Source organism: Gorilla gorilla, chromosome 1 (genome assembly GCF_029281585.2).
Source record: "Gorilla gorilla gorilla isolate KB3781 chromosome 1, NHGRI_mGorGor1-v2.1_pri, whole genome shotgun sequence".
NCBI lineage: Eukaryota > Metazoa > Chordata > Mammalia > Primates > Hominidae > Gorilla > Gorilla gorilla.
The window spans coordinates 167,264,760-167,277,573 of NC_073224.2; the positions used below are offsets into that span (position 1 = coordinate 167,264,760).

Sequence of the window (12,814 nt, forward strand, 5' to 3'; positions counted from 1 at the left end):
GTGATCACTGAAGCCTGTAATATAGCTCTAGAATATTTCAGCTACTTATTATTCCATCCTATCAGATTTAGAAAAACGACAGGCTGAATGCTCAGCCTGTCTAAGCTATTTCAGAAATTAATTCCAAATATTAAACCAAAGAGAACTGCTGCAAAATGTAAGGAGCATACAAGCTTGCTAAGCCTGAATGGTGATAATAAAACTTGCACGGGTGCTACAGTGTTCTAATCAATGTCTAATTGACTCACTAATTAAAAAATTCTGTCATATAGTTTTTCTATAGCTAAAAAGCCTACTAAAATCTTGGAATTTATTTTTGAGCTAGAGTTTATAGTCAGACATTTGTTACAAGTCAAAAAGTTCAACAGCTACTTTAAAAATATATTTATATTTTAGATGGGTTCTCATTGACTGGTAGTCAGCCAGCTGCCAAATTTTTAGGTATTCTTTTTCTAATATAAGTCCATATTAATTCTCAACTAACATAGCACAGCTACTTGACCAATATAGTAGGCAGAAAAATAATGAAGGATATGGATACTTTCCCAAGTAAATTAATGAAAAATACTAAGCCTTATTGTATCTTGAATAGGTGATAAGCAATGTTATTCTGATATTTAAAAAACTGTATAGAAATACATGCACACACATATGTATAAATGTATACATTTATACATTTATAAATGTATACATTTATAATATATACATATATACATATATAATATAAATAAATATATACTCACACAATTTTTTTCTTGGAAAGCAGGCCTTCTCCAGTTGCAAGCCCAGTATATTGAAGCAAATCATATAAATCAGCTAATCTTCTTGATTTTATAAAGAAACATGTTTAAATCATCCCAAATGCATGGGAATTTACCTTATTTTATAATAACATATATCTAAAATGTTTTCCTTTTAGTTACTTCCATTTTACAACACACACACACACACACACACACACACACACCCTTGATATTTGCCTATGTACACTAAGTAAAATAGTGTCCCTATTTGCCGAGTAGTAGTAAACAGAAGAATTGATCGCTAAGACAGAGCCTTCCATTGCCCACAAGAAAGCTTCTCCATGAGCTTAACATGATCCCGCCCACCTGCTACCCTTATTTAATCTAGAAATAGACACTTTACTGAATCTGAGTCAGTCGCAATTTCTCCCAATGAATACAGATTTGAGAGTAAGAAATATTATGTTGAGTCACAGCCAAATTGCATTAATGGCTTTTCTCTTGAGTGAAAGTTAAAATTCTATAGAAACCTTGAAAGATGCTGTGTGATTGATTTTCCAACTCCTTTTTGGATTATGGTGATAGGTTTTAAACAAGTATCTTTCTAATAAATTCCCTTTTTCTCTTTATGTTACCAAAACACTGTAACCAAATACATTCAAATCAAACAGTTGGGTTTCTGGTTTGTTCCATTATTTTGCTGTAGGCACGCACCACCTACCTTATTCTTACTAAAGTTCCACCTGTTATTAAACAAAAATCAAACAATTTATCCTTTCTGCACATAAAAAGGATGACACATCTCTGTCCTCCAACCCTACAAAAAGTTTCTTCTCTGGGCTAAATAATGATAGTTCCTTTTTAAAAATTAATTATTTACTTACCCCCAAGTTTACTATTTACTTTAGAAGTTCCATTTTAGTTGAGTCTTGCTTATCTGTCAATACCAAGAGCTTTAGATGCCTAATATGAGAAAGAATAAAGAAAGAGAAAGAAAGATGAAAGAAAAAGAAAGAAAGAAAGAGAGAGAGGAAGGAAAGAAGGAAGGAAGGAAGGAAGGAAAGAAGGAAGGAAGGAAGGTAGGAAGGAAGGAAGGAAGGAAATATCCCCTGTTGGATATAGTGCATATCACTATATCCAATCCCAGTACATACAAGAGGCATAGCAAATTGTCAAAGGGCTTTCATGAATTCTGTGACATCTCCTACTAGCAAACTTCCCTTTTATTAATTGACTTCAAAAGAACAGCCATTGATAGTTATTAAATATAAAACAAAAAAGCAAATTTAGCTTCTGAACAGACTCCAGAAAAGATAACTTAAGAGGAAGTATGTAATTGTTGTATTTGGCTGCTTAGATTCCCCTGCAGGACAGAAGAACCTGTGCTCCCATCTGCGAGGAGTGCTCCTGGAAGATAATGCTCAACTATATGTTTCAGGAAATCTCAGAAAATTGCCCTTAGTTGAAGAGCCCTGCATTGCTCAAGGTCATACCTCCTTCCTGAAGAAGCCTACATCCAATGACTGGTTGATATAAAAGTATGGACACCCGGGCTCCTCCCAACAACCAAAGGCCACTGAAGGGCCATCTATTAACAGCTCCAGAGCTCCCATGTAATTGGTTGAAACCTTGTTGAGACTGATGCCTGCAAGAGCTTCTCTCACCTCCCAGTCCTATCTCTATCTCTTTCTTCTACAGGTGCTGACTCTGACTGCACTTCCTAATAAACTCCTAGCAGTTTAATCTCTTTCTCAGAGTTGGCTTTCACAGAATCCAACCTGCAACACATACCTAGAAGAAAAAGATTAATTGAGAAAAACATGGCCAGGCACCGGTGGCTCATGCCTGTAATCCCCACACTTTGGGAGGCCAAGGCAGGAAGATCACCTGAAGTCAGGAGTTCAAGACCAGCCTGGTCAACATGTTGAAACCCCATCTCCACTAAGAATACAAAAAATTAGCCAGGTGTGGTGGCACATGCCTATAATTCCAGCTACTTGTGAGGCTGAGGCTGGAGAATTGCTTGAACCCGGGAGGCAGAGGTTGCAGTGAGCCAAGAAAAGCATATATACATTTAGGTAAACAAAAACATAATATATAAATTGTAGCTACTTGATTCTATTAGCTTTTCAATTTATGATGTGCATCATACTAAATATTTTTCCTGTTAACACTAAATGCTTTACGTATTAATACTAAACACCTTAATTGCATTACTTCTGAGCTTTTGTATGTGCATTATACTGGACCGTTTAGTTGCATTACCTTACTTAACCCACATAGCAACCTTATACGTAGGCATCATTATTTATCAGTTTTGCAGATGAAGAAAATTAATGCTTAGGAAGTTGAAACAACTTGTTCAAGATCAAATAGCCAGTAAGTGGCAGAATCAAGAGTAAAACCAATTAAGTTTAATTGCAAACCCACTTATTTCACCACTTCTATAGGTACTATCCCAGATCTCAAATCAGAAGCAGAATCTACAGTTCTGCTTTTTTCTTTTTTTTTTTCTTGGAAAGCAGGCTTTCTCCAATTGCAAGCCCAGAATCTACAATTTTCCTTCTGATTTGAGAAATGAACCTATAACATGGATACTTCCTGTGCTACATTCCTTTCTTAAGTTGTTGGCTGAAAGTCCAGAGTTGATTAGAACAATTCTGGTCACACATCTGACCAGCGGCAGAAGATACTTGCTAATAAGTTTTCATATGTAGTCTATTATTTGGGTTCTTGAGCACTTTGCTTGTTTGATGAAGAAAATATTTTGCAATACACAGTTCAATGTGTTGAATTATGAGTGGTCACTCTTCAGAGAGTTAAAGTTTTAGAGACAGAGAATATTATTGGTTGAAGACATATAAATAAATGATTAATGTTGGAGAATACATTGATCAAGTTAATCACAAGTGAAAAGAGACAAAATTTTCTCCTTAACATTTTCAGATACCATTCAAGCTAATTTTGAAAAGTTCTAAGAAAATATGCATAAGGTTTGTATGTCTGAGCAATGTAATCAAGATTTAATCAATAAAAATAAGCTTAGACTCAGATCATTTTTCATGTTTCTTTGATGTATCTTTTCCAATTAAAAGACAACTAACTTATAATGTGTACCACTAATACAGAAAGACAGAGTGAACAATATTTCATTTTCTTTGTCTCAGTGCTTTTGGTTTATTTGAAACAAATATATCTATCTAAACATTATGGGTTTCCATTTAATATATAAAACTTTACTATTATCTATAGCAAGTACTTGAAAGAATAGAAAAAAATTATAACTATAAAAGAGTTAATTAAGCAACATTTGTTTTGTTAGATAGTACAATTTCTCAATTGTAGAGTACAGTTTATTTGAATAAAGTCAATATACATCTCAACCAAAATAAAAAATAAAACCAGCATTGCAAATTATGTTTTTAGAGATACAATCATACAATATTGCTTAAATAATAAAATATTGAGATACGAAGTATTTTCACATTGAGCCGTTCCTTTAGAGCACCTGGATAACAGATTTCATGCCTTCTTAAAGAATTCTAGCAATTAGAATAGAAGATATATTTTGTTTCTTTCATTTAGAAGGAAATGATATTTCATTTCGGGTTATCAATGTAGAGAAACTGTATTTGCAATATAATCAAATATATCATCTATCAAGCAGAATCATCAAGCCATACAAGCCATGAAGTTGGAGTAAATCTGTCTTCTGAAATAGAAAAAGAAATATAGAACTATTCTTATATGTTACCTATTTATATTGGCACATGTGCAATGTAGAGAAGGTATTGTTAATTCTGGGCTTTTCTACATATTTCAGTGCACTTTAATCTTAGTTCACCCTGTCAAGAGATCTGAAACTATGGTCACTGAATCTACAGAAATGTACTGAGTTAACCATTTTTATTCAACTGAAAGAAATGCATAGAAATTAGGTTGCCTTGGATATGCAATCTAGGTCAATACACTGGAATAAGTTTTGTACTTGAAGCTTGCTAGCAATCTATAAATGGAAGCATTTCTCTAGATGTCCAATTGACATATGCACAGGGTTTGGGCATCCCAATATTTTTAAAAAATATGATTCACTGTATTAACCAAATAGAGGAAGAGGTTAAATAAGTCCCCTGAAAATTCATAGCTAACAAACATCATGATGAGGTTTCAAATCTCATGTACTTTCCAAAAGAAGGTATTTGTGTTTGAGGTTTTTACTTTGTGTTAAAAGAGTTATTTTTGATCGTAAGAAAATTCAGATTATAGGAGGGAGGCACAAGTGTATTGAATTTTTCTGAGAATTTGATGATTTTATTTGAAAAATTATGGCATAGAAAATCATTTGGGCTCTATTTCCAGGTGCCCTTCAATAAAATAAAATAAAAACAAGAACCTGGAGATGTGGAAGTAAGGTATAGACAAAGGATGAAGATGACTTCCACAAGTTTAAAGGGATTTGTTAGTGGGGTAATCTTAGTAGGCCAGGTAAACACATGCTGTAATGGATACAAAATGTCCACGAAATCAATGAAAGCCATTGACCAAAATATTGTATAGCTAACGTATTGATTTCTTTTGTGTAATAATTATAAAGTGCCTTATATGCATTATCACATTTAAAACACTGAAAACATTCTTAGGAGGTGTTTATTGTCCTACTATTATCGTTATAGATGAGGTAAACTACACTAAAAGAGATTAAATGTAACAGGACACAAAATAGGTAAACATTTACATTGCCCTCTTCTGTTTTCTAAGGAAGATGGTTTCCTTGCTTCTTTAACATGTCTCATGAGGTGCTTGACTCAGCTTTGCTCTGCTGAGTGCTGAGGCGAAGTCTGAGGAAGAGAATTTGGGAAGCCAAAAGAACGATAAGTTGCTATACATGAGATCAGAGAAGCATAGATGACTGGGAAAGAGGGAATACAGAGGGTTGGAAAGAATAGTGTTGCAATCCTTTGAAAAAGAGATCCATTGAGGGAAACTGAGAGAGGTGTGAGAATACCCATCAACGTGTGAGTAACCATAAAGGCTGGAAGTTTTGACTAAAGGGTAGTCATACTCCAACAGGATTTTTAGGATGTTTTGTGATAGAATATATCTATCAGTGTCTCCCAAATATTACAGGAAAGGGTTGTCATTTTCTTCAATTCTTTGCTGTAAGTTAGGATTATCATTTATACATTAACTTGATGAGATTTTATTTAAAGAGAATTCAGTAGTCTCAAAAGGTAAATTCATTGTCAATTTTATCAGGAAATTATCCAAATTCACACAACTAGTAAGTAGTAAAGCTAGAATTCCATCCCATCTATCTAACTTCCAGCCTCTGCCATTAATCACCTCCTTTTATTGCTTTTGTCTCCCAAGCATTTCTCTTTCCTCTGGCGAAAAATATCTGCTTTGTTTAAAATAAATGTTCCATCCATGCAGCTAAGCAGCTAAGGACACGAACAGCCACTGATACAGGCCAACTCATCAGTAGATTATTGAGGTATTAAAATATATTAAATTATTACATTATTATTTATTTATTTTTAGAGACAGGATCTCACTCTGTCACCCAGGCTGGAGTTTAGGGGTCTAATTATAGCACACTGCAGCCTCAACCTCCTGGGCTCAAGCAATTGTACCGCCTCAGCCTTCCAAGTAGCTGGGACTACAGGCCCATGAAACCACACCTGGCTTTTTTTTTTTTTTTTTTTTTGAGATGGGGGGGTCTCCTTATGTTGCCCAGGCTGATCTTGAACTCCTGGCCTCAAGCAATCCTCTTGTCTGGCCTCCCAAAGCCTTGGTATTACAGGCATAACCCACCATGCCTGGCCTTTGTCATTAAATTATATGCTACTTAAAACATCACTTCTTGTGGCATTGCTACATCCAACCAGTTATTTGAAATTACAGATTTTAAATTACAGTCTTATTAGCTGGGACAAGACTTTTGGTATAGAAGATTGGGATTCCTCCCTCTGCCCCCAAGGGAAAAAACTTTCAAATCTGGGTAAACAAAATATATAATAAAAAGTAGGTGAAATAGGTGATTTCACTAGGTGAAAATAGATAGATGTCAAATGAATAAATGTTGAAAATCTATACCAGTGGAGGCAAAGGTACTTTAGAAAACCATTAGAGAATCAATATACATGAGCACAGTTTTAAAGAATAATCAGGATTTTTCCATACGAAAGGGTAGTTTTACAATATTAGAGGGATAGAGACAAATATATAAAGAGAAAGACACTTGTAAAAATTGCAACATTTTTGAAGACTAATGATAAATTCAATTCTATTTCTCTGTTGATAAACTCCTTTGTGTTTGAACTATAGGTTTTAGCTAAGGTTATTTTACTTAGCTTTCTTGCTTCCTTATAAATGTTGCTGACATTTGGAATAACTGTGGCTACTTATTCAAAGAATCTGTGTCCACCAGGATATATGGAGCTTCAGCTAAATCCAAAATGCTAAAGCATGTTTATTTTCATTTATTTTTAATCAAATAAAACAACTAATAAATAAATAAATAATCTTAGGTAAGGATTACTAGTAATTTAACAATTTTGTGAAACTTTTTCTGGAGTTTTAACCTTTCCAACATTTTGCTATCTTGTATTCAACCTTATGACTCAAACGAAGATTTGTTTCATCAGAAATTTGTTTAATTTTCTTTATGTGAATGCAAACCTGAGTTTTGAAGTCATATCAGCATTCTCAGACCATATTTTCTCTTGATTGCTCTGCCTGGGTTTGCTAGAGTATTAAGTTTCTCAAACTAAAATAATTTGACATGTTTTCTTCTAAAATCAATTTTCTTTAGAAATAAGCCCCTTGAAGTTCCTATTAGTAACAGCGATTCTTTCTATGTTAGTCTGTGCATGCCTGCCCTAACAGCCAGGGAATACAAGATGGCTGCTTTTGCATTGTTTAGTCCACCAAAATAGCTGTTTATGATCATGCTGTATGTTCATACTTAACAGCTCTTCTCAATCCATTTAGCTATTTCTACATGTATTTCAAAAAGAACCCTGCTTTTCATAAAATCTTTTGAACTTTCTTCTTTCAAAAATACGTAGTGCAACACTAGAAACATGTAATATTCCCCCACCTATATCAAATGGTTTCTAGCACATTTTCTTGAAAAGGCAGATATCCAATAAATTTGTGTTGATTTATTACTCTTTTCAGTTGAACAATGTTTGTAATAACTAATCTCTATAGTTCTTTGAGAGCAAAAGGGAAAATTGTGCCTCTATGATTTTCTTAGGAATCATTCTCTTCAGTCAGATCACGATTTGAGTTTGAACCAACCAGAGAGTAGCAGAAGGAACGTTTTCTCATTTCCATGTCCAGAAAGATATATTCCTGCTACCCTCCTGAAGTCAGAGGATGAAATCATAGTCAATACATCTTTGCAGATAAACTGTTAGGTACATTTTTCTTTGTCTATAGAAATCAATGGAACACAGAAAACTACAGCTTGCTATCCCCTCAACCCCTTGGAAAAAAAAAAGTTGGGTAGAGGGTGTTTTTGAGTGTATGTGTGTTTCAAGCTTCATTTGGGTCCATTTGTTTTTTGCTACCACCAGTATATTAAGTAGCATTTGTATAAATCAAAATCATATGAGGGTATGAGTTTATCAGGGGCAACAAACTTTCAGTCTTTGGAAAATCCATCACATTGTTCTCAGTGAAGAATCAAACTGTATAGCTAAGGAGCATAGATATACTGAAATGTAGCCCACTTTGAAGAGAAGGAAGGGAAACTAAGCTCTACTTCCTGGGAAAAAAAAAAGAGTATCTGTCTATATTATGTGGGATTTTTCTCCAAAGATTTCTTTCTACTCTCTTATTGATTTAATCTTTTATTTATATTAATATGTATTTATGAATATTAATTTTTTACTTTGGATTATAATTCAATACTATGTTATTTGTGTATTCTGTTGCTAAATTGTTCTACCATGTCCTTGTGGGAGCTCTCTCAGGTTGGAGCTTTGTGTCCCTTTGACATGCCCTCATCTTTTTGTTTCTTGAACACTTTCTTACTTTCTGGTATTACAAGATGCTCAAGACTCATTGTTCAATTTTCCCACCACAGACCTAGGATTGACTTTACTTTTAATTTCTGAAAATAATTTAGTAGACCTCTAGGCTCCATCTCCTCAAGAAGCTGTGGTGTCCTATTATCTTGAGGTCACCAAGAGAATTTCTCACTGAATCTTAAGAGTCACACCATATATGCACCATTCTAAGCCTGACTCAAAGTTCTTGTAACTGTAATATCATTTTATTATATCTAATTTCCTCCCAGTTCAAATGTCTGTTGTCTCATGAGAACCTTTTCTATCAGTCAGGATCTTGGAATGAAACATATATCATGCTCAATCTTGTCATTTGAAGAGATTTTGATAGTGGAGTTATTTATAAAGTACATACAGGGTTTAGTAAGGTATAATGCAGTGCTCTAGACCTAGTAAAAATAGGAAGCTATTATTCTAAGCCTTTAAGGCCACTGGAGGGAATGATCACCAAAACCTGGAGAAAATAGCTGTAGGTGGAAAGGTTCTGAAGAAGAATGCAGCAAGCTCAATAAAGCCAACCCATTCTTTTGATCACCGTCTCCTTCCACTTTCAGATTTCATACTAGGACCTTTCAGTGGCTGAACAAAGACAAAGACAGAAATCAAGGAAGGTCAAAGAAGCAGTCAATTTTCTGGCACCCAAAGTTGTTGGAGAAGGGTACAGAGTCGGTAAATAAGCCATATGACAGACAGGCAGTATTTTCTTATTTTAATAACAAGTTTAAAAATCCCACTTCTTGTACTTACCTTCTGTCTGATGTCATCAGTATCTTAAGATGCCAACTGGGAACAAGTTCAACACTGCATTACTGAAGAATCCAGATTATCTACATCTCACGTGCCAAATGAAAGAAAGAACCCAGAAAATAAAACAATATGATGATAACAGTAAAATTTTTTAAAATGAAATATATGGTCTAAATCCTGATCATTAATGGTTATTTCATATTGAAGCAATGAGGCCTGTTCTTCATTCTGAACATAGGGTAAAGGTGATATCTTTTCACATATTTATTTATTTAGCCAATTTATACATATAGTGAATTTTAATTATAACTTAATAGTATGCCTCCTTATTATGAATATAATTGGGGCTATCTGAATTTTCTTTGGAATTGTGCCTCCAATTTACCATACTTTTTTAGGCAACTCTATTTTAATTACTAGTTGAATATGATGGGTAAATTTTATTGTTCTCTTTTGATTTTGAAAAAAAGAGGGAAACCTTAACTTCTCAGATTGCTGAGAAAAATAGAGCTCATGAAAACACACACACAATCACACACATGTCTTCAATATCTTTGCAAAGATACTGGAAAGGGGAAAAGTTCTGTTTCCTTCTTTCATGAGTATCATAAATTTCAGTAAAAGAGAAAATTTGAGCATTTCCCAAGGTAATCATCTTTCTGCCAGCCATCATACTATTACTTCGTAAAATCTTTGCCATCCCACTCTATTTTATACCTTCTCATTCTTAAAATTTCCAAAGCTTCACCAAATCCTCATTCTCTGTTGATGGCCTACCCCCATGGTTCACTAAGAAAACAAGCACTATTTTGCTAATGTATCTGGGGGGGATAAAAAATACAAAATAATATTATGCCACCATACCAGACTGGAATCATAGCTTTGTTTACCTGTGTACTTAATTTTAAAGATAGAAAATAGTGGAACATAATTGTTTGCTAAAGATCACACTTGAATAGAAAAGAGATGATAAAAGAAGAAACTTGATTCTATCAAGATTAGTTTTTAAAAGAATGATAAACATTCCATCCATTGCAATAGTTAAAACATAAAGAGTGTGCAGATGTAGCCTAAGGTAGTTTTATGTATTTAGGGTTTTACATTAATGATTTACCTCCTAATGACCTCTATGTGACCACAGTCAATGGTTACATCTGTATTATTATCTTACTCAACTTCAAGCATCTTTGACCAACTTGGTTTCTCCCAACTTCTTTATTCTTCTTTACTTGTGTTCTTTATGTGCCTTTCCTTATACCAGTCTCCTGATCAGGGAGGATATTTAGAAAGAGTGGAAAAGTGAGGGAATGGACAAGAGATACAGTTTCCCTACCAAATCTACCTAAATTAGGAATCCATGTCCTAAACTAACAGTATTATTTCTTCACAGAGCATTTTATTTCTCTCATACCTTTTTTCAAGTTCACATGTATTTGTTAGTTATTGTCTGTGTGTTCAACTAAATTTTATCAAGAGGGTCCAAGAATAGTGTTCAAAGCTATATTCAAGTATACAATACAGTGTCTGGCAAGAGTGGATGCTCAACCAATAATTCTAAAGTAAATCAATGAATGTAACATGGTTCAGACCAAGGAATGAAAATAAACCAGAAGAAATGGATGGGTAGAACAGGAGCAGGTATAGTAAGTTAAACTTGAAAAAAACAGTTAAATTACAAGTTGAACATGAAAAAACCAGTTAAATCCATGATAAGAAGAGAGGGTCAGACAAGTCTCATTAAACTCTCCTCTCTTTGGAATTCAGACACAACTAACCAGCATTAACATTAAAAAAGATATAACAGACAAAACAAACTCCTTGTAGCAATAAGATATCAAATTCCAACCTGCCTCTAGTATAACATCATATGACAGAGACCAAGCCCTGAAAGAAAATGAAGTATTTTACCCCAAGATATATTTTATGACATATTTTGATATGGCCTCACAAAGCTGTCTCTTGTAGGGAAAATCTACATTCTGTAGAAAAATCAGATTCGTTTTCCTGGTCTTTTCCTTGTCCAGGAGAGATTTAATTAAGAGTCTGGCACCTTTTAGAGTCTGATAAGAGACATTTATCATTTATTCTATCTAATGCCTGCTACCTGGAGGCTTCATCTACACAACAAGACCCCTGGCTTCCACAAGCCCCCTTATCTTAACAATAAACATTTCTTTCTGTTAACTTCACTCCTTCAGGTGGAGTTTAACCCTTTCAACCAATTATAATTCAGGAAATCTTTAAATCCATCTATGAGGTGGAAGCCCCCCACATCACCACTTTGAGATGTCCTGCCTTTATGGGATGAACCAATGTATATCTTACATACATTCATTTATGTCTCTGCCTGTAACTTCTGTCCCCCTAAAATGTTTAAAACAAAAATGTAACCCAACTACCTTGGGCACATGTTCTCAGGGTCTCCTGGGGCTATATCATGGGTCATGGATCTTACATTTATCTCAGAATAAATCTCTTCAAATATTTTACAGAATGTGACTCTTTTGTTGACATAAGTTACATTCCCTGAAGAACTAAAATTGTCACCGCATAGGAACTCTTTCATTTAGCTTATATAAATCAGGCAAAGTCTAGAAATCATAACCAGGTGAAAATTATACAATTGCACTGCTCTACCTTTGTTAGCTAATACTGACTTTGCCTCTTTTTTTTTTCCTTTTATCATTTTGCTGTTTCTCACACTCTACCCTGGTTCTGTGCTTAATTACTCATTCTTGGACATTCATAGGAGCTCATTCTTTCTACATTTTTCATCTGATATTGTTACAGTGGGTAGAGCAGGAAAGGGATCCCCAGCCCCCAACCAGAAATGTCAACTGACCATCAGGTGATGATCAGGTGGTTGTTACATTGTTTCTCAAAATAATAATCAGTCACAGCCAGTGCCAGGGAAAGGCAATCTCCCAATAGATAGAATAAAACTGAAACTGGTAATCAGCAGCTTCCCAATAAGACTTCAAGAATTAGGCAAGTAGGGCCAAGCACGAACATTAAAAAGGCAAAATGGCAGACTGGTATATGGCCTTCTAGGGCTATTCAACTGCTAAGGGAAGAATGCCTCAAGTAAGCATGCGTACAACTCCAATAAACACACTGTGCATGCTTGCATGCTCCCCTACCAGGTGCTCGCAGTCCTCTGTGCATATGGACAGCTCACCCCAAGAGAAGAATCAGGGAAGAAGGGACAGAAGGCTCAGAAGTATGCCAACTTCTAAAATCCTAAGT

The 12,814-nt window shown here is 34.6% G+C and overlaps 1 long non-coding RNA gene across 2 annotated transcripts in view; it reads left to right on the forward strand.

Annotated features, from left to right (window-relative positions):
* Window positions 1-9,730, forward strand: part of LOC134757094 (uncharacterized) — a 67,782-nt gene extending 58,052 nt beyond the window's left edge. For both annotated transcript variants that reach the window (XR_010130706.1, XR_010130705.1), the window contains 2 exons: window positions 6,114-6,237; window positions 9,376-9,730. This is a non-coding gene — a long non-coding RNA (uncharacterized lncRNA). The remainder of the gene's footprint in view (window positions 1-6,113; window positions 6,238-9,375) is intronic.
* The last annotated feature ends 3,084 nt before the right edge of the window (window positions 9,731-12,814 follow it).